Raw genomic sequence first — 21,417 nt, forward strand, 5'->3', positions numbered from 1 at the left:
CAGGAGCTTGACAGAGGGGTCTTTAGATGTGCAGTCATTGGTGTACAGGGAGAAGAGCAGAGGGGAGAGAACACATCCCTGAGGGGCACCAGTGTTGGTGGAGCAGCTGTTTGATGTGAATTTCCCCAGTCTCACTAGCTGTTGCCTATCTGTCAGAAAGCTGGTGATCCACTGACAGATAGAGCTAGGAACAGAGAGCTGGGTCAGTTTGGTCTGGAGGGTTGTTGGGATGATGGTGTTGAAAGCCGAACTAAAGTCCACAAACAGGATCCTCACATAAGTCCCTGTTTTGTCCAGATGTTGCAGGATGAAGTGCAATCCTATGTTGATTGCATCATCCACGGACCTGTTTGCTCGGTAAGCAAACTGCAGGGGGTCCAGTAAGGGTCCAGTGATGTCCTTCAGATAACCCAGAACCAGTTTTTCAAACGACTTCATGACGACAGACGTTAGAGCCACAGGTCTGTAGTCGTTAAGTCCTGTTATTTTGGGTTTCTTTGGGATGGGGATGATGGTGGAGCGTTTGAAGCAGGAAGGTACTTCACAAATCTCCAGGGATCTGTTGAAGATCTGTGAAAAGATGGGGGCCAGCTGGTCAGCACAGATTTTCAGACAGGCTGGTGTAACACCATCTGGGCCTGGTGCTTTTCTTCTTTTGTTCTTCTTGAAGACCTGGCGCACATCATCTTCACAGATTTGAAGAGCAGTAGGTGTGGAACGGGGGATTGCAGGAGGTGTTAATGGTTGTGCAGGGAGATGGTCAGAATGGGTGTTGGGGGTTTCAAATCTGCAATAAAACTCATTCAGGTCGTTAACAAGCCGTTGATTAGCCTCAGTGCAAGGGGATGGTGTCTTGTAGTTTGTGATGGCCCTCAGTCCTCTCCAAACTGAAGTTGAGTCGTTGGAAGAAAACTGGTCTTCCAACTTTTTAGCGTAGGTCTTTTTAGCCGCTTTGATCTCTTTGTTCAGTGTGTTCCTGGCCTGATTGTACAAGACCCTGTCCCCATTTCTGTAGGCATCCTCTTTGGCCTGACGAAGATGTCTGAGTTTTACTGTAAACCATGGCTTATCATTGTTGAATGTTAAATAAGTCCTGGTAGGAATGCAAACATCCTCACAGAAACTAATATAGGATGTTACAGTCTCTGTGAGTTCGTCCAGATTGGTGGTAGCAGCTTCAAAAACACTCCAATCAGTGAGGTCAAAACAAGATTGTAAATCCTGCTCCGTTTCGCTGGTCCATCTCTTCACAGTCCTTACTACAGGTTTAGCAGATTTAAGTTTCTGTTTGTAGGATGGTATAAGATGAATCAGACAGTGATCAGAATTTCCCAAAGCTGCTCGTGGAACAGAGTGATATGCATCCTTTATTGTGGTGTAACAGTGATCCAATATATTACTGTCTCTGGTGGGACATGTAACATGCTGTCTGTATTTTGGCAGTTCACGGGAGAGATTGGCTTTATTAAAGTCCCCCATAATGATTAAAACAGAGTCCGGGTGTTGTTGTTCTGTCTCTGTGATCTGATCAGCAAGTTTCTGTAAAGCTGAGCTCACATGCGCTTGCGGATGGATGTAAACACTGACCAGAATAAACGAATGAAACTCCCGCGGCGAATAGAACGGCTTGCAGTTGACAAACTGCATTTCTACATCAGGACAGCACATCTTCTTTAACACAGTTACATCTCTACACCACCGCTCATTGATGTAAAAGCATGTCCCGCCGCCGCGCGATTTCCCCGTGGATTCTGATTCGCAATCCGCTCTGAACAGCTGAAAGCCCGGCAGATAGAGCGCGCTGTCCGGTATGGTGTCATTCAGCCAGGTTTCCGTGAAACACAGAGCAGCAGAGTGAGAGAAATCCTTATTTGTCCGAGAGAGCAGAAGGAGTTCGTCTGTTTTGTTGGGTAGAGAGCGGAGATTTGCCAGATGGATGCTAGGCAACGGCGTTCGAAATCCGCGCTTCCTGAGTCTGACGAGCGCTCCCGCTCGCTTCCCCCGTCTGCGCGTCCTGAAGCGTTTGATCAGCGCCGTCGCTCCTCCGATAACAACGTTCAGTAAAACGTCTGAATAATTGAAATCTGGTAAAAGATATTGTGGTGTGTTCTGCCGAATGTTCAGCAGTTCATCCCTGGTGAAACTGATAGTGTTTGTTAAACAAAAAACAGGAAAAACGAACAAAAACAGTACAAACACTGGAGAGCCAAGCACTGAAGCAGCCATGCGCGGCGCCATCGAGTACATGGCGCCGCGCATGGCAACCACCTTACTGATGGTTCGGACTAAAAAGAGGTGCCCTTTGAGCGGGGCTCCAGCTCAGGAGAGTGGGTGAGTATGTACCCCTTTCCGTATATACTTATGTGTATTAAATTGATGGTGGTTATGTGTCTACTCTGTGAGTTTCCTTTACAGTGCTCAGTTACAGTTTTTACTAAACACTCATCCGCACCAGCCATCCGGCTTCATGTTCCATTATTAGGCGGCTGAGATCATAGGTTTCTGCGGAAGCCTCCTTGATCATCAGGCCTGGCACAGCACTGCAGGGAATTCCATGGATGTATGGCCAGGTCACCCTGAGGGGTCTCGCATCCAGCGGAAAGTGGAAGTCGCAGTTACAGAAGTCTTCTTGTATATGCTGCCTCAGGTGATGCTCCCCTTGCCAGACGTTTGTAAAATTTGAGCTTGCCTCTCCTGTGCGGTTCAGCGCCTCTGCGATGCTTAGGAACCTTTAGGTACACACACTAAGCTCTGTGTACTTTCTGAAAACCACATGGTGGTTAGTGTGCACTTGAACACTTTGTGCACTTTCAAAAATCCACGTAAGTGGTAAGTGTGAACGCAAGACTCTGCACACTTTCAGAAATCCTGTATGCTAAGGGTTATGAGCTCCGCCTCGTGCCCTTTCTTGAGATGATTAGACCTTGGTTCTTGGACCTCAGATTTTTGTTTATACACTTCAACCATTGCTTGCCTCAACATGAGGGGCTATTTGGGTAATTCTCGTGGTAGTTTAGGAGCACTCCCCTTTTCCAAGAAGGGTCGCCTATGAGTGCACTACTCTGATTTCGGGGTTCTGTCATATGAGACTGAGTTCTCTGTTTTTTCCCCAGAGCGCTCCAGCATTATTTCCAAAGATCAAGTTGATGACTCTCAAACATACTGGTTTGAGATGCACAATTCCATCTATGAGCTGTTCTATCAGAGTGCCACGAGAGCCCCTCCTTAGTAGAGATGTTCCGATACCCTTTTTCTCTTCCCGATACCGATTCCGATACCTGGGCTCAGGGTATCGGCCGATACCGAGTACTGATCCGATACCTGGGTGTGTATCTGTATATACAGCTGTATATACTACTAGCCCTGTGTAAATTGCTAGAATTCTTTTTATGGTGTGCTTCAGACAGATCCCTCAATAAAACATGAACAAATACATGGTGAACTACTGTATTTATTACAGTATTTTTATTATCTAACATGAATTTGACAGTATTATTTATTTTCATATGCAAAAAAGAACTTCAAATGCAGCCAAAAATCTAACACCGCAAACTAAAAAAGGTATTTAAGTTTTACAAAATAACTGTATAAAAAAACTGCAACAAATAAGTCTAGGAATATAAAAAAAGATCTATTAATCAGATAATCTCTTTACAACAAAACAAGTAAAAAACAAGCAACCATCTAGGCATAATTATTATTATTATAGAGACGTATTATTATTACTGTAGGCTACAACAGTAGCTTTATATATTGTCAATTTACTCATGTAAACCAAACATTTATTTTAATGGGCTGCCATGAAGATCTTTGAGTGTCTGTGTTTATGATATGACAGTATTCTCAAATGAAACGGTAAATTCTCATGAAGTGACGGTTTATGCGTTCGTGTCCTCATGACACACAGCAGAGACTACAAAACAGCGAGCTCTCGCGCATCTGTGCCAGTCACCCACAGAGATGTAGATTTTGCGGGAGTAATATTTAAATAGTATTTTGCAGTTTAATATTCACAGACACTAGTATATATTCGGCTACTGTCTGGAGCCCTGCGCTTTGACTTACACGGAAGCGACTGAACGCAGCTGCCGGTACTGAATATACTTGAGAGTCTGTAACTACCGGTACTACAGAGACATACTGCTAACCACTGATCTATAATATAGAAGCGGGCTTCACTGTCTTTTGGCAGTTTAGAATGTGATGAGTGATCCAGTCATATATAGATCAGGGCTGCTAACGCGTTTTCATTTCTTCTTCGCTGCTCTAAACAGGGGTTGCTTGTGGCAACACAGCACAACTTCCTGTGTTTTCAATGCATTTTGAGCAGCGAAGAAGAACCGTGCAGCGGTTAGGCAAAGCTTGCAGTCATAACTAGGTATTTTTTAAGAAAATGGTATCGGATCGGTATATGGGTTCATGTACTCGCCGATGCCGATGCCAGAATTTGTTGTGGTATCGGAGATATTTCCGATACTAGTATCGGAATCGGAACAACTCTACTCCTTAGAACAGTATTTGAAAATCCATGCTATGGTCAGTGTGCATGTGAAGTCTTTGCGCACTTTCTGAAATCCACACTGTGGTAAGTTCGCATGCTAGTATTCTGGTATTCCAACGATTAAGTTGGGTATGTAGCTTAGGCCTTTGGCTGTAAGGGGTACTGTCACAGACAGCCGTCTAAATGTCCCAGGGGCAACTCCCATGAAAAGGGTAGAGTTGGTACTTAGTGCTCGCCATGATCCTGGCCTGCACTCCCCTCAGCATGTTGGCATGGGTATACTGTTCCCCATAGCGCCCCATAGAGTCCTCTAGCTCCCTGCCATATTTCGGACGCAAGTTTCAGACGAAGAAGTGAATGTCGTGTTCTCCCGGTGCCTGTTTATAGTCACGCCGGTAGTGACATCAGAGGCTGTCGCTGGCCTACTTGTTGGTGTTTTTTCAATGTTTGCTTTAAACACGTGTCACGACTAGGTGTTCCCCATAGCGCCCCCTACAGGATGCAGTGTCTCATTCCCTACTCAGGGAACCATGGTTACATTCGTAACCTGAGACTATTTTCCATCAGCTGCTAACCTTCAAATAAGTCTAAAAGCATGAAGAGAAACCTCTTCAACTGATAACCCCCCTTCTAATCACTACCCCTTGCAGGCTAGGTCTATTCAGAAAATTGCATGACTCTGAAAAAGCAGCAAAAAGTATCTGATCATACACACATGGCTAGAGATTTCTGATGAAAAACTTCTTTCTGGAATCCCAGTTCATTCTCCAAGTCCAAATTAAGTGCATGTGGTACACTCACTGCTGAGAGTGTCAGACCACATCACGAATGAACGCCGGCTGACTGTCTCCCAGACGGGAGCCTACAAAAACGAAACACATCCGGAACAACTCATCTGTTTGTTGTTTGTGTGTGTGTTTGTGTGTGAGGGGGGAGGGTGCGTGTGTGCTTTCAGAATTGCACTCTTGAATGGGACCGTCGAGTTTCACCATAAATCTGTCCTTCAGACAAAATGAAAAGAGCTCCCTGCCATAAAACATCTGTAACAGTTCTATCCGCCACTAACACGTAATGGGGTAATTACCAAGTGGGGGGCGGTTGGTTTTGGGACAACGCTGAACCCCTTTTCTTTAGTAAGGCTCATGGAATGTTCCACCTGAAACCCAGAAATCTTAACGAAGGTCGATGACCCGGACTCCATCCTGGAGGTGCATAATTGATGTCTGTTTTTTTTTTTTTTTTTTTACGAAGACTATTTGCTCCCAGCTGGTCATTCTCCACACCTAATCAAGCACAATTGAGGTTAACTGTATTGTGCTGAGTTGAAACGCTAGACAGGTAAGCTGCAAAGCCTCATGACTAATGGATGGTGCAAGCCAGTAGAGGCTGTGACCTTTTGAGACACCCCAGGCACCATCTACAGAGCCTGGTGGTGTCCATCAGGCCGACTTACCAATCAAGTACCTGAGTTCAATCCCCTGGCCCGCCCCCTTCATGGAGGGTCTGTTCTTGCTAGCTTGCTACTCATACCCCATGTTTGTTTTTCTCAGTGGATCACTTTACAGTACAACTCCAAATGCTCTATTGTTCACGGGAGTGTAAGCTTGTTTTTTAATGAAATCAAGCAGGCTCATAGTTCTCCGCCTCACCTGAACATAAAGCCACATTTTGGGAGTAGCAGTCAAGGCACACGGCCAGCAGCTCAACCAGATGGAGGGTGGCAAAGAGGTCGTGTCCCTGCCCCGCCACTAAACACCACTATTGTCTGATCGGCTGTGCAAATTTACCCTGCTCTTAGCACACACTCTAACCAAACCCCAAGACAAGACGCACGCACTCTTAACGAAAGTAACCAATACCAGACCATTGTCTCAAAACACTCAACTGAGCCGCAAGTGTAACAATGCCTAAATGGTTTCCAGAAAGATAAAGTATCTTGTCAAACAAGTGTGTGGGATGTTCATCATTGCAGACACCCTGCAAATATTTGCGTATTCTCCCTTTCTTAAACTAAAACAACCAATCGAGAACATTCTCCACACGCTACTATTAGATTTGAAATGTTTTGCTGCCATTAATGATAAAAGCACCGACTTGGTTTTCAAAATGGCCACCGGCCTGTGTTAAAATGCAATCAGCAGGTAAGCTAAAGCCAGGTCTTACTCAAAAGCATGTCAGGCTGTCACTGTGGAGGGAAACTCAACAGATGCCCCATTAGAGGAACTACTCTCCTACTCTGTCATGTGTTTTTTAGAAAATTAACTGCCACTAATTGCTTTGGACACTATTGATGATATAAAACCTTATTCAGAATTTCTTTATTCAGAATAACATTATTCAGAATTCCCATTTGCGTGTTCTATATAATATACATATAATATACAGTATTTAAACAGTTTTGGTAGAATACGAGAAGATTTTAATTTAGCAGCTTCCAAAGCAAATAACATTTCCAGAGTCTGTTCTGATAGAATCACAAGAAAGTCAAGCAGGGAAATGTAATTGTGTATAGATATGTATAGTTATATTGTATAATCTTTTATTTTTGATGTTAGACATTGTTGGTTTGCATTTAAATATCTTGGTAAAATGCCCAATTAAAGGAACACCATCTTTTTTCTTTTTCTTTTTTTTTTCACCTCTTTTATGTATTCCTGTAAATGTATTGCCAATAATTTATTTAGCCAGCAAAAGTTTTATAACCTTATTCAGAATAATATTACTCAGAATCTTTCTCTTGTGTGTTCCACATGAAAAGAACATTACAGCAGTTTGCAAACCTAATAATGGGTCCCAAGTCTCTTTTGACAGGATCGCAAAAAATGGAAATATGATTGTTTTATAGTAGTGTATAGATATTGTATAATCGTGTATAGTTAGGATAAGCAAAAATTAATTAATTAATTAAAAAGGAGGTAAAACAATTACTTAATCTTTTATTGTCGGATAGTCTTGCTTGGTCATGTGTATTTCTGCTAGTCAGCAGCCGCTAATTGCTTTGGCCTCTATTGATATAAAACCCAAAAAACATTTTCAAAGAGAATAGTGGTACAAAATTAGATGAAAGGTAATCTGACCTTTGACCCCAAGGCATGGGCAAGTGTATGTACTGTTTGGGTCAGCCTTTTGTCTTTGTGTCATGTCCAGTGGATGAATGCAAGGCTAAACAGGGGGTCAGTCAAGGCATCTGCCACCCTTCAAGCATGCTCACATTCACCCTCCATCTTCCCATCTGTGTGTGCTGCAGTCCTTCTGTCTCCTCGGGTGCACACTTACTGTCTTTTGATCTGTCTCTCTGCCCAATCAGTTTTATGAACAGGCTCCTGACACATGCGTGTCCTGCCCTTACTTTAAATCCTTAATTTTGAATCACTAAAAACACAACAACATTAAAAGTTAAAATGTGTATTTAAATGTGAATTTCAGTATATTTAACACACAGCATTTGTGGTACAATGTTGATTATTACAACAAATTATTTTTGCTTGTCTCTAGTTTTCTTAAAAATGCACAAATCAAGGTTACCTTGATGGAAGTAAATGGGGCACATTTTTGGAGGACTTGGAGCAAAAACAAATGCGAAGCTTGTAATTTATTAAATTTGTTTTTAAAATTGTGAATTATAGAAGCTGTCATAGTCATTTTAGGGTTTAGGAACTGCATTGTATTGTTGTAAAACCAATGCTGTCACTTAAGCTTGACTTGACTCCTTTTAATGTTATAATAAAACATGAATTGTCCCTCTTTTGAATTAATGAATTTGTGTGTGTGTATATATATATATATATATATATATATATATATATATATATATATATATATATATATATATTGTTTGTTTGATGCATCCATTATCAGTAACTGATTTGTAAGACTATGAGAACTTCTCAGAATCAAGACTTAAAATGGTATATTTTTGAGATTAAGCATTACCAAAGGCCTCCACAGTCTAAATCCTGTCTGATAGTGCCATGCACAGATGTAATGTTTCAAGGCTATTTATGAAGAACATTCCCCAAAACTGCACTGAAAGGTATCTGTCCCTCTCCCAGGCATTTCACTGTACAATTTTATGAAGGAAAACACACACACACACACATTAGACATAACATTCAAATAAACAGTGATGTCTCAAGAGGCATTCCCGACAGCAGAGGATAACTCTCCAATGACCAGGAAGAGTCATTTATTTAATGTAGCGCTGAGTCCAGGAATGCACTGAGGAACTCAGAATGGTAAACTCTACGTTCCATTTTGCTAAACACCCTTTGTATCTCTTGCATTCTGATCTCCATCTACTCTTTCTATGAACCCGGCCATTATCTCATAATCAAATAAGATTTGGATCGTCAGTTTGTCTGTATTTTTACCCTATAATAGTTCACTGATGTTCTTTAAGGATTAGGAAATAGATTTTGATCAGCTTCATGCCCAAAAGTTTCCGTAAACCTCAAATAAGGATCCAAATGCAAAATACGGTGAAACTGACATGAAGCCTGCCATATCTAACAAGGCAATCCCTATTAACTTCATCTCATCCAAAAAAAATGTATCCCTTGTGTGTCTTTCAATGCAACTTTTGAAAGAAGTTTTATACTATAAAGAGTTGAAGCTTTAAATGAAAATGGTAACATTACAGCAAGGTTCTATACATCACGTGAAGTAAGAACAATATTTGAAATGTAACAATTATTAATCTCCTTTAAATCTATTTATTTAGATTTCTACATTTACTAATATATTTTTAGCCTTATAAGTTGTTAATGTATATTTAATGTATATGTTAAAAACCCTAATGTAAAGTGTTCCCATGAAGATGGTAAATCTTGTAGAATGAGTTCTTGTGTGTATCTGTTTAGACAAATCTAAAAGGAACGTTAATGGTTGATGAGATCCCACCTGACACAGCACATGCTGTCTCCATCCTCATTTTAAAGACATTATCATTGTAAGTATCATTTGCAGAGACAGCTAAAGAGCACATTAGCATCTTTTCCCCCTCCTTGAACAAACATGTGTAGAGTGACATGATACTGTAACAGAGTCTGGGCAACATATAGCATTTCAAAGCAATTTCCTAATTGCTTCCAGGCCAAGGCTGATGCCTATATGGAAGCAATCCCTCCCTTCAACCTTTTCATCTAAAGATTGGGAAACATTACAGTGTTGAGAAAACTTGACCTGCGAATGGCTAATTCATTGGAAAACAGCCTGTTGCACATACACTCAGATCCACGCTGGAGATTTCACTACACTGTAAGAAATGATTCTGTGGTCATGTAGATTTGAATGAATGTTTTTGATTAAAATGTATTCAATATAATTGTGTTTTTGATTTTGAGGCAAATATTTAATTAAATTTCAAATAAAAATGGTTGGAATAAAATCTACCCATTGTAGTTAAATAAAATGTAAGCATTATATTTATCTAATCCCAAATGGAGAGAATATTGAGTTAATTCAAATTAATGTAATCGGGCTAATTTTAATTGAAAAGCACTTCCTGTCGAAGTGAGCCTTTTTATTTAAAAAATGCAGCAGGCCTACAAGGCATTTGAAGAGAGTAGGCTACAGACAGTGAATGTTCGTTTTCTTCCACATTGCTCATCTTGCAAAATTTGACTGGTTGACTTAGGTAAGAAAACTTATTTTGTTATCACTGGGCTACTAAGAAAAAAGCATGTAGTAGTATATTACAATATAAAATGAGTTATCACAGAAAAAGAGACTCAGCAGCAACACAAAGTTGGCTTCTGTTGGAAGGCTATGTGATGTTGTTGCGCTATAATATTGACACAGCATCATACATTTTGGAAGAACTCTTATGTATCGAAGTCAAACGTTTATTTTGAAGGATGTGGGTTACCTTTTTCTCTATCATGGTTCCTAGGTCTTTTGTGTGTTAATATCATATCCTAAGTATGTTTTGTATGAAATTGCGTAAATAAGTACATCACGTTTAATTTTAAGGTTCCATAAAGCGCAATATTTGGGGTTTTCGCTGGATGAGGATCTTATATTTCAGACGGCACTTGACGCAGTTCCGTTGGCTTTACTTCTCGTGTGTGGAGCTCGTCTTCCAGAGGCAGGTAACTTAACTTCTCTCTTTGTTTCACTGTTTTGTAAGTTAACTTAGCTAAATCCACGTGTAGTCAGTCTATTAACAGTGTTATGTTTAAGAGCCACAATTTTATTTATTTTCATGCATAAATCTGTTAATTTAATGTGGTAATCTTACATTGGCACAAACTCTATAATTTTACAGCTAAACCCTACACTAAAAATTGAAAAAAATATTCATACTTTGATTAATAATTAGTCTAACACGTTTTTTTCTCCCACAAAGTTTCAATAATGTCATTCAAATCTTTAAAATTACATTAACTCTTCCTCATTTACAATTCCAGAATGATTAAATTGGAAAATATTGTGGAGGAGGACTTCAGTACTCTGACAGTGGCAAAAAGTATTGAATGTTAGACAGTTTATATGAAAGAGGTTTAAAAGGCTAAGAACTGATGTGATATCTTTGTCGCCTTTGTGTTTCAGATCAATGCAGAATTTCAAAGAACAACTACTGTACTTCAGGTACCGAAATTTATGTCTGTGTTTGACTGTCACACTCCCAAGCTACTGACGCCATTTTGTGCCAACGATGGAGCACTTGGAAGAAGACTGGAGATCATAATGGAAATGCTGCAGGTACAGTAGTTTTCTAAATTAGAAGTAGCTTTGTTCCATAAGATTTCCAAATTATATCAATAAGGACATCAAACTGAATGATAGACAATTGTCCTCCAGAGATGCTGTACTATTTTAGAAAAGGAAAAACTAATAATAGCTCATGCCTTTAAGATGCTGTTTTTTGCCTTACAAATTGATCAGAGACAAGGTTATTTTATATGTATAGCCCATTTTACAAACATTTTGTCTCAAAGGGCTTTGCATAGCATCATGACAACAGCCTCTGCCCTTAGACCCTCACACTGACAGAGGAAAAACTCCCAAGAAACCCTTTTTAATACCTTCAATTGCTCACTGTGAATCCTTCGGATAATTCCCTGTTGTATTCACACATGGGGTAATTCAGAAATGACACAGACTTTGTACTATAGAGCTGACCGGGTTAAATCCGTTTAATATCAGATTCGAACATTCTCCTTCAGGTGATGTCTTTGTAATTTTTAAATTGCAGTGCATGTGTGGAAGGGGCTAATGGATTATCATGAAATCATAAACAGTATTTTCTACTTTAAAGCATTATGAAGCTCTGCCTTATGGTCTGACGAAGCTTTATACATTAAGTAAAGCAGACATGTAAAGTATGATCAGAATTGATAGGTGTCATGTGTTTACTTTTCTAAATTACAGAAACATCCAGTTTTTTGTTTTTTTGTTTTTAGTGATTGACTTCCTCCCCAGCACTCTTCGATTGAGAGGACCAGAGAGATTGTTCCTCGGTATCTTACAAAAAATACCTTGGAGAACAAGGGGGACATCTTATCAAAGAATTCAACGTAGGTGAACTTAATATAAATTTAACTTAATTCCTCAATTTGTTGATTAATCTAGAAATGTGACCTTTACATGTAAATTAAATTAATGATTTTTTTTTTTCAGAATTTCTTTGATTTGAAATTTTTTTGGTAATGCATCGTGTAGGTCTTAAGGTCTAAAATTTGACTTATTGTAACCTACATGAACACTGTACAAAAACATCAAAATAGAGAAGAAAACACAACAAATAACAATTTGACACCAAGGCCTGCAAGAAAATAATATCTACTAAAATAGATTCATAAGCTATGAAAACAATAATGAATGTATTTTCTAGTAATTTGATATGCTTGCAAAATATTTCTGACAGTTTTATACTAAGACAATGACAATTTCATGTTGCAGGACACTGAGAACTTGGAGGAACTTGAACAGCTCATAATGGCCATTAATGTGACCCCAAAGCGTGGAGCTTCTACAAGCAACTGCCCAAAGAACATTGGGATCCTCATTAAGGGCGTGGAAGTCATCACAGGACTTGGAGATATTGCAAGGGCTTGCATTGTCCTCTTTGGCTTGACCTACGCGCTGAATCTTGATTATCCCAGACTACTGAAGTACACCTTTGAGGTGTTCCAATTTTTTTTCTTGGAACTGGATGATTCAAAGCTTTCTAACAAAGTCCAGTCCCTCAAGAACAAACTTCAGGCTTGAAATGGGACTGTATTGCAGTGCAGAGTTTTGTGCTACACAATGTTCATCTTCTACAGAGCTTGGGAATTGCAATTTTAAGTTGAAGTCAGCATTTTGTCCTTTTCAAAGTTCTGAAAAAGTTTGAAATGCTTGAGCAAACTTCTGGCTTTAAAAAAGAGACAGTAGTAGTTGCAGTGTACATGATTTGCTACACAATGTTTAGCTTCTACAGAGCTTGGGAATTACACATCTGAAAGTGTTATGTTTGTAAGTTAGCACTGATTTGGACTCTTATCCCACGAATGTCAGTGATATTTCTAGTTCAAAGTACGAAATGTTTATTGCTCTGTACAAATTACACTTTTCTGCTTTTTTTGGTACATGCACCTCTGGAGGATTTTCCTTTAAGATCATTATTGACCCAATTTAGTGGGATGTGAGATGAGAAAGCATGGAAACAGGTTTATAGACACATCACATCATTCTTTATGTAATTTATTTTTGTTTTTACAAAATAGTTTAAAGTCAGCATTCTGTCCTTTTCAAACTTCTGGCTTGAAATGAGACTGTGGTTGCAGTGTACAATGATTTGCTACAATGTGTCTAAAGCACAAAAGTGAATTGTTAATAAAATTCTTATTTGAGTATTTAACTTAAGTAAGTAAGTTAACTTAAGTAAGTATAGTACTTTCTGGGCCATATTATTCATAAGAAAGAAATATTTCGATTTAATTAATTGCATTGATTAAATTCAAATCAATGTGCAGATTGATGTAGATGATGATTACTCAATTATGATATGTAAAATCTAATTAATATTTATTAGTACTATTTACACATTAGGGAGTTTATCTTTTTCAAAACAACTCAATATTTTTATTTGGGTTATACTTAATTCTGTGCTGTTTTCTATTCAAATCTACTCATATTAAATGAATAACTATTAAGGATCTCATTTAATTAATATTTACTCAATACTAAACCTTGTGAAATTTAATTAATAATATTGCTTGTAATCTGTTGCCTAATTTTTATTGAGTAGATATGGTGTATTTTTTCTTACAGTGTATTTAAACACTGAGAGGTGACAGTGCAACATATTAGCACCATTACACAGGCCTGATTATTGGAGCAGAAACATATGTGAGGATAAAAACTTTGCTAATAATGCACTGAGAAAATGAGCCACAGAAATCCCATGGGGTTTTAAAACTGTCTGAGAGCTAATAAAAATGTGAAACAGATCAGGTGAAGAGCTGGATTATCTCAGGAGACGATCTGTCAGCAGAATGGAAACAAAAGATGGACGCATGAAAAGAAGCTGTTGAGTGAAAAAAAAAAGAATAGGAATGTTAGACTTCACTCAAACATTTTAACTCTGTATGACACTTTGTGTGAAACTAAATGTTTAATCTAATCGATAAAGCATTACGTTTTTCTGCAGAACACCGATGATCATATTTAAGTAATGTAGTTAAAAAGTATGAGTGACGTAACATCCAAAACTATGGAAGCCAACATGCAATTTACATGAATACAACAAGCCTACAGGATTTTTTTTTTTTTCCCAACAGCTGCTGCAGTGGCTTCCATGAGGTCATCATCTACTGTTTCCTAAGACATTTATTTAACCCAACTGATACATTACGTTCTCCTCTAAAGGGTTTGGGAGACTGATGTGGATCTGATGACTTCCAGTGTAGTTTATGCCATGTATTTATTTTTATTATTATTATTATTATTTAAACTGTATGTGGGAGAAAATAAGAATCTAAAATTTGATGTGTTTAATTTTACAGATTAGATTAAACAAGATTAAACCAAGCCTGATTTTCTGCCTACAGTAGCTTTACATTTTATTGATATGCTAAATATTATATATATATAATCTACAAAATACATACAAACCCTTGATTACTCTGATAGATCTGATAAACTGGAACTTTTTAATATAATAGGTCATTGGCATGTAGTTAAAAAATGTATATACAATTTAAACTGGTTCAAAATTTCAACTTCAAAAAATTTTATGAATCTTAGGAGTCAGTGGCACCACACAAAGTGCATTAATTCCTTTTATTTGTACAGTAATATTTTGGATTATTATCCATTGATATACTGTGTATATATATATATATATATATATATATATATATATATATATATATATATATATATATATATATATATATATATATATATGGGAAAAACCTATGATAGATTCTATGCAATTATGAGGTAGACATCGATAATGGCATTTCCACCCTCAGCAATGATGAATACATTTTAAATTAAATTTGTTTTATCAGCGTAAGAAACGATTATCATGAAACTCTGTACATCACAAATAATAAAATAATTATAGAATAGAAATTATAGCGATTTGAGTGCATTTATAAATGTACATTAACAAAGAAACGTGGGTTTGCATTTCTTCATACGTTGCACTTTAGGATTTACTTTACAAATATTTACAGCTCATAAAATGTACAACAGTGCATTCAAAGCTAATGTGCATTTAAATATAATCTCGCTCTCGAGTCTCTTTTTTAAAACTTGTCAGTCGTTAGGGAAAAACGCTTCTTCCAGACTTCTTGGACAGTTGCGGAAGTGCAGTTGTGGAAGATACAAACGTTGATGGATTTCCATTTTTTGTCTTCGCAGAAAGTACAAAATGACATTGTGTGTATTTTTACCTAGGTTACATACAAAAAAGCACAGGCACTTCTCAAAAAAAAAGGGGGGGGGGGGGAGGAAAGAAAAAATAATAATTCTTCAGTCAGTCTCGTTATGCCTTATTTACTGTTTGGTACTACATTCCCCAAAAGCGGAATATGACTTGATTAAGCACCAGTGGTTTTGCGTTTTGCTCATTCATTATCCATATACCATACAGTATATTATCCATATAACTAGCAGATGAGTTTGAACAGGTGCCCGTCTCCACATTCTTCTGAGTGCACGGAGATAATAGTGTAACACAATCCTCAGTGAATCCTGTCCAGACGGTCACGCACTAAATCTGGCGTTTCTTCTGCCTGCCTCGTCCGAGAGACGACACGTTAAAGAGATACTTAGGTTGTTTTGAACACGTAATTACAAAAAGCAACCCAGCATGCGTACGGAAAAACAAACCTTCTAATGCAAGATTGTGTTCCAAGTCTAGAGAAACTGTACACAAGCTCATGCCACAACCATGAACAGTGGCCTGTGGAAATCTTTTAAATCGTCAAAAATTTCTCTACTGAAGAATCCCTTTTGCATAAGTGAGAATGCGCAGAATGTGCGGCCTCAAGCGCGTCTTTACGCATCGTTCAAGTGTTTTATGCCTTGGTGCCAAACCCTCGTGTGTGATTCGCTACCTACAGCCACACTGTTCTACCACCATGTCCTCGTACTGTTTGTACACGACGTTGTTGCCTGAGTCTATGTATAGTATACTTATAGGGCTGAGTTTTGTGGGCACGCAACAGCTCGGCGGCGTGCTGTTGGGGTCCATGGAGTTCATGAGCGTCTGAATGATGGCGTGGTTGGTCGGCTCCAGGTGCGACCTCAGTGGGAAGTCGCACACACCCTCGCAGTGGTATGCTTCGTAATCGAGCGGAGCGATGATCCAGTCGTCCCATCCTAGCTCTTTGAAATTGACATGCAGTGCCTTTTTGCTGCATCTCGATTTGGACTTTTTGCCATGCCGTTTCCCGTGGCGATTATTGAGCGCAGTTCTCCGCCTGCGCCGCGCTTTAAACTGCAGCGCGCTCTCCTCATCCTTGTCGTCTTCTCTGTGAGACTTGATCTTCTCTTTCATCTCATTAAACAAGTTTTCTCTTTTCCTAGACCGCGTGTAGACCACCAATATGGCTTTTTCTTGCTGCGTTCGGCCGTGCCGGTGGAAACCCAGTTGATTTAGGTCGATTTCGGTGTCAGATTTGCTATGCGTAACCTTGAGCTGCAGACAAAGCTGATTCCCTTGGTGTCTGTTTTTAAAAATTCTCCAAACGTCCAGAACCTCCCATTCTGCTTTCCGGGAATCCTGAAGATCAAGGGATCTGGAAGCCAGTGGTCTCTCTGATCGACACGAGAGTAGATGAAGAGTGTAGTCTCCTGATGGGGACGTTTGGACATCCCGGGCGCTTTACGATATATCCTTAATTCAGCACCGACCAGCTCCTCTTTGTCTGAGAGAGTTGAGACATCAAACAGATACGTTTGTCTTCGCAAAGGAGAGAGCGTGAGATTGTCTGCAAGATAAAGAGAAATAATTACAGTCAGATTCACTTAGAGTGACTCACATTCTCATAAAGGAGCCATGTAAAACCTAAAACTTTATTTTCGGCTCTCTTTTATCCTTTAAGTTGGAAAATACACATAGGATTTAGCACAAAAGAGTAGCTAGCTAAAATAAAAAACGAAGATGATGAAGATGTAAAAGCATAGAAACTCACAGTTTCATTATTTTTGTTAAATATTTTACTGTTTTGCTTTTTCTAAAATGTTTAAGTTTGGTGTAACTAGCATATAGGCCTTCAACATTTAACTGCTATTTACTGATATCAGAATGCATCTTGGAAATAAAAATAAAAGAAATTCTCCAAGCTTACACTTTTTAATCTAAATGTTCTCATGTGGATCTGAAGCATGTTTTGGTTCTGTTTGGAATGTTTACGCGATGTGTGTAGTTTCCTTATGCGTTTTTTCAAATGACTACCTGCAAAATAATTTGTCATAAATATGTACAGGTGCTAACGCAAATAAGAGAGATCTGGTAGCCATAGTGAGAAAGAGAGAGAGAAAGAGAGAGAGTGGGGGGAAAGTGTGCGCCAGACACAAAGCGACATACTGTACGTGCTGAACAATGCACAATTAATACATTCTTTCCCCTTCAGGAATCCAGAGGCCTAGTCGCACTTTATCAACGCCTTTTTTTATCTCTCTGACTGACCAAACGAGAAGCATTTATCTGAATTCAAGTGGGCTTGTGTATGTAAGAATTTTAGTTGAACTATTAGAGTATTATCGCTCCAACTACGCCTCGGGCACAGATATAATTTAGCCTTAACAAAATCCCAGACAAATACGTGCATAATTTTGAACAACACTAATTTTAATACGGCTGCTCGATAGTAGGCTAGATTGCTTTTTAATGCTTGAATACAAAATGAAATCAAACCTAAAAACGGCATTTAATTTGTAGTTTTAATTAATATTTTGAACAAATGAATCGAAAATGAATATTGTTATTGCATTCTTTGTTCATGCGCGAACTTAATTTTCAAATAATTCAAATGTAATGTTTGTTTTCGTTCCTATGCACATATGGTCCACATTAGAGTTTTTATAAGACCTCAAACAGATCGAATACAAGGTCGCCAAATAATTAACAGTTCTGAATTCCCTCCCACCCCATTGAAAAGCACCTCGCTTATATTTCATCGCTTCTGCCAAAAACAACATCCCCGATAAAAAGTGATTATTGCGCATATAAAATGCAATTGCATACAGCAAGGGTTTACGCGACAGCCTAAAATGATAACCGAGACAAGTGAAGGCCACTAACAGAAATTCATAAATTACTCCATCCACAGAATCGCACGCTTTTAATCAATGAACATTCTTCTCCAAAAATTCGATTCTGTAGGGAGAGAGAGAGAGAGAAAGAGAGAGAGAGACTCTCTTGGTGTGGCTACCGGGGCACCATCTGCGTTTTAATGAGTTACTTACAAGTGCCAAAAGTAATTTTCATACATTCCGTTCGTTCTTGTCTGATCTTGCAACCATAACGATCTAAAATTTGGGGAAATGTCTTATCTGTTTTGGAGGAAATTCCTTCCTGTTACACAAAAAGATTGCTGCCTTATCATAATTGAATAGCGCTTGAGTGGAAATGATTCTTGATGACATTCAGCAGCGAATGACGCGCATAGCCAACACGCTGTATATAACTGGAACGGTTTAATTTTGCATGAGGTATTGATGGTAAGTGTCACACACCAAAAGCAGTTCAAGATGCTTATAAAAACGATTTGATCTGTAACCCCGCGTAATGCACTAAACTATCCACAATTTGAAAGCTATAAAGGCAGCAAAATGCCCCAAAAGCAACAATTGTCCAAACCTAAACAGACGTAAGGTCCTTTCCGGTTTTTGCTCTTCTCTTTTGGTGATGTTCCACTGGCTGAACTAGTTCATTACGGGAGAATAGACAGCGTTTGATATGTTATGACATGGACACTCAATTAGATCACCCAGCTCAAATACTCCAATCAGCGGTTTGATGCAAAGCAACCCTCAGAGGGTCCAGTGAAGGGTCATAGCCAATGACACATCAAATCAAAATCAGTGAGGAGAGTGAAGGTTTTTTTCATCAATCCAGTTTGCGCTGCTGTTCTTTCTGCGAACGCGGAATGGAAGAGTGCACTGTTTGCGCCGCATTTCTCTCTCTGTCGCATGTTTTTGCGTTCGTTTGCCCCACAATGTTCACACATTTACTTTGCTTAAAGGAAATCCAATGTCACTGCAACTTATACGCATATCATTGTTAAATAGAAAATGCAACTGAAAATCCTCTAAAACACAGAAATTAAGTTTTAAAAGCAAAAGGACTATTTCTATTGAACAAATAAAATATTTCATTTTAGAACAAAAAAGCTAATTTATTATTATGTTATGTCCTTAGGTAAACTCGATTTTCCCCGCATGAGGTTTGTGAGAACAGCTCGGACTGCTTGCGCGCGAGGACGTTAAGGGATTGATTTATTGCCTTCATTTAGAAAACGCACCAATTAGTGTTTTATTGGCATGTTACCTTAGGGTCAATGTAAAACTAATATAACTTTATACTAGCCGAAATATGAGTTCGTGCTAACCATTAAATTGTGGCCCAAGCCCAGGACGAGTGATCACCAAACCATTAGCACACGAACAAATCCTCGAAAGTTATTCATCCAATTTCAGGGGAAGATATTATTACTTTCCCTCTAACAATAAACTAGGTCTATTTATGTTGCTTCACAAATTTGTGTCTAAAGCATATTCATATATTTTTTTTAAACAATTATAGCCTGTGTTACTATATCACAAAGATTTTAAAGTAAAATAATGGTGCATTACTAAATATTGAAAATGCATAGATACATAATTCAGACAGAAAATGCATGTAAGAAAACAAGGCAAAACAAACCTTTTCCCCTGTCAACAAAACTCGTAATGGTGTTTGCAGACTTTGAAGAGCGAAAAAAACTTGCATTGAGCCCCAGTTTTTCAGCTGCGGAGTAAGTCCTGTATATGGAGATCATGTAATCGTGAGGCACAACCGGGTCCTTTAAATCATCCACACGATCCGCTCCCGGAGAGGATGCGAAAATCTCTTTAAGAAAGTTGTGTGACCTTTGTCTATCATGCGCGCTCCTGGCACCCTTGCTCTTTTTCTGAGATATAAGCGCAGCTGATTGGCAATACGGTAAACTCCAAAGGAAAATGAAAAGCGTGTAAAAGGCGACTGCTCTCAAGGCATCCATGGCGATTCTGTCCCCCAAAAAGTGAAGGCGAGCCGTGTCTTCCCAGAAAACCCGGGTGTTTTGGTTTGTGTTTGTGTTTTTTTTTGTTTCACGAGTGCGGACAGCGCGAGACCTGTGTTGCGTGCCTCAAATGAAGTGCGCCTGACGCTCGAGAGCGAGAAGCTGCAGACACATTCGCTCGCGAGTCACGCCTCCACAGACGCTCCTGGATTTATTGGAGAACTTCTCCAGATTTTCTGTGCACCTCCTAAGGTACGTCATTATAATCATTTCCTATATAAAATGTATTTAAAATGTATTATTATTATTAATTAAAGTCTAATAGGGCTTCAACACAATGGTGTATAATAAATAATTAATAATAAGTATTTTCCTAAAATAAAAATAATAATCAATTTAATATAACAATAATATAAGTAATAATATATTTTAATTAAATAATTTAATATGGTTTAATGGTTTAAACATTGAGATATGTTATATCTAAGTGTATATGTAAATGTATAAATATGTATTATTTATGCAATGCTATCAACATAAATTATTAATATAAATTATAAAGGTATAAAATGTATATTAAATTATGAAATATATTATAAAGGTATAAAATATATATTAAATTGTGAAATATATTATAAAAGATGCTTATACATAGTAGTTATTATTTATAAAAAATATTATTCATATAGATAAATAGCCTAATAAATTTAACTTTTATATTAATTCTATATTTTATATACAATTTATATCACTCACACACACACACACACACGCACACACATTCATACATAGAGAAAGAGATAAAAAGCTTTTTTCGTCTATATTCCTAAAGCTGAAAGATATTATTGTAACTGTCTTGTAAAAAGTCTCACTTCTATCCTCACGAAACCTGGCTGCAGACACTTGGTTAATGCTCTAGCTTCACCTGTCCCGTTATCTTGCGCTGCACTGCCTCCTTGCGGTCATCAATTGCAATAGCGTTGCATTAAAAAAAAAAGGCTAAAGTAAAAAAATTATTAAAATAAAACATTAGTCGATGTAGATGGATTATATTATTTAAAGTTCATAAGTTTCAACAAACCCCAGTGCAAGCAACAATTATATGGTCAGATACATACTAGTGTCTATTCAGGTTAATTCATTTCCCCCCATCCCATTGACAAAAAGTATTCAACTTTACCAGAATCGACAAAAAGTGTCCCAGTTTACCAG

At 38.2% G+C, this 21,417-nt stretch overlaps 1 long non-coding RNA gene and 1 pseudogene across 1 annotated transcript; one reads left to right on the forward strand and one right to left on the reverse strand.

Moving 5' to 3' along the window:
• The first annotated feature begins 10,891 nt into the window (after window positions 1–10,891).
• LOC113078842 (uncharacterized) lies at window positions 10,892–13,335 on the forward strand. The gene is made up of 3 exons (XR_003281647.1): window positions 10,892–11,203; window positions 11,905–12,018; window positions 12,404–13,335. It is a non-coding gene; the product is annotated as an uncharacterized LOC113078842 (long non-coding RNA).
• A 2,658-nt stretch (window positions 13,336–15,993) lies between these two features.
• LOC113078841 (growth/differentiation factor 6-A-like) lies at window positions 15,994–20,322 on the reverse strand (annotated as a pseudogene).
• Window positions 20,323–21,417: the final 1,095 nt, after the last annotated feature.

This window comes from Carassius auratus, unplaced genomic scaffold, assembly GCF_003368295.1.
Source record: "Carassius auratus strain Wakin unplaced genomic scaffold, ASM336829v1 scaf_tig00026736, whole genome shotgun sequence".
In the NCBI taxonomy this organism is placed as follows: domain Eukaryota; kingdom Metazoa; phylum Chordata; class Actinopteri; order Cypriniformes; family Cyprinidae; genus Carassius; species Carassius auratus.